Source organism: Nestor notabilis, unplaced genomic scaffold (assembly GCF_000696875.1).
Source record: "Nestor notabilis isolate BGI_N333 unplaced genomic scaffold, ASM69687v1 scaffold11776, whole genome shotgun sequence".
In the NCBI taxonomy this organism is placed as follows: domain Eukaryota; kingdom Metazoa; phylum Chordata; class Aves; order Psittaciformes; family Psittacidae; genus Nestor; species Nestor notabilis.
The window spans coordinates 2,592-3,962 of NW_009931532.1; the positions used below are offsets into that span (position 1 = coordinate 2,592).

Below are 1,371 nucleotides of genomic sequence, written 5' to 3' on the forward strand. Positions count from 1 at the left end.
GAAAACAAAACAAAATTCAAGTTTGTTCAAGGAAGCAGTACAACATTTTCTAATACAATTTAGGTGAGGGCAGTCAGTGTACAAGTAAATCACATAGTACAGCTTGTGAATCTGGTTCCTTCTTCTGAAAAGTAAAAGCACTTTACCCAGTGATTTTCTTACATCTTGCAGATTCTCACTGACAGTGGTAATATGACCATGTTTTGCCAAAAACATTTTTCAGATGTAGAGAGGAATGGGAGGTTGGGACCTCATATCACATACATACACCAAAGGGTACTCTGCAGGGACCTGACTGCTACCACCAGAGATGTTTTCTGCAAACAGACATATTTCAGGATAGGAGAAGGCAACAAGTTAAAGTTGGGGGGCGGGGGGGAAAGAAAGAAAAATTAAAAATGCTAGTTCTGGAAAGATATTTCTCCAGCACAGAGATTTAACAATTTATTCAGAGCGTGAAGTCAAAGTAGGAATTAAGTCAGTGCTAAGCTTGACCTTTTGGAATAACAGACTTGTTCTGTTCCATAACAGAGGTGCTATTTCTGATTTAATTAATGTAGCACTTGCTGTGACGTTGCCTTGCCACATTCCAGGTAATTTAGGTTCTTACTTTTTTAACCGGGCTGGTTTTTTCCCAAAGCCAATAAATATTTGATTTTTATGTGTGTGCTGAAAAATCATTAAGGAGTTCTTAATTACTCAAATACTGCCATATCAAATGTTATATGGGGGTTTTGTTAGGTTTTCATTTGTTTGTTTTTTAAATCTAGAATTTAATTAAGAACAGTGAGGCAAGCTATCCAGAATAAATATGACATGGTAGACAAGTTGATATGCCTTACTTTTATTTTCCCTGTAAGGGGAGAATTTTTGGTTTTCATCTTTGAATACCTTGTGATTGACTTGATGCAGCCAGAAAGTTTTTGTTTGAAAGAAAAAATCCTCTTTTTTCAAGGAAACAGCTGAGCAGTATTACTTTCCCTTTAATATATGTGGTTCAAACCTGCAAAGTACCAAATACCTTTTGTGCTGAATGCCATTCAGCTAGCACTGATGTGTCATTACCAAGATCAAAAGGTGCTTATTAAAGGCTGGCAAAAAGCCTGACACCATGGAGGTTCAAGGTCCTAAAGTACTTGAGGAGGTAAGCAATGGTATAAGTTAAAGATGGAATCTGAGGCTACAACATTCAGTGCCCTGATTTCTATACATTTGCGTTAACATCAAAACAACAAAAAAAAAACAAGGTAAAATTCTGAATCAGTGAAAACTATTCCACCTCCCAAAGGACTTAACCTTAAACCATGAAGGAATTATGTTCTCCACACTCCTATTTCAACCTCTGCTTTCTGAGGAGCTCTCTCCTGCTGA

At 37.0% G+C, this 1,371-nt stretch overlaps 1 protein-coding gene across 1 annotated transcript in view; it reads right to left on the minus strand.

Annotated features, from left to right (window-relative positions):
- LOC104406851 (creatine kinase S-type, mitochondrial) overlaps window positions 1–1,371 on the minus strand; it is a gene marked incomplete at its 3' end in the record, with an annotated part of 6,049 nt that overhangs the window by 147 nt on the left and 4,531 nt on the right. The window lies entirely within an intron of this gene.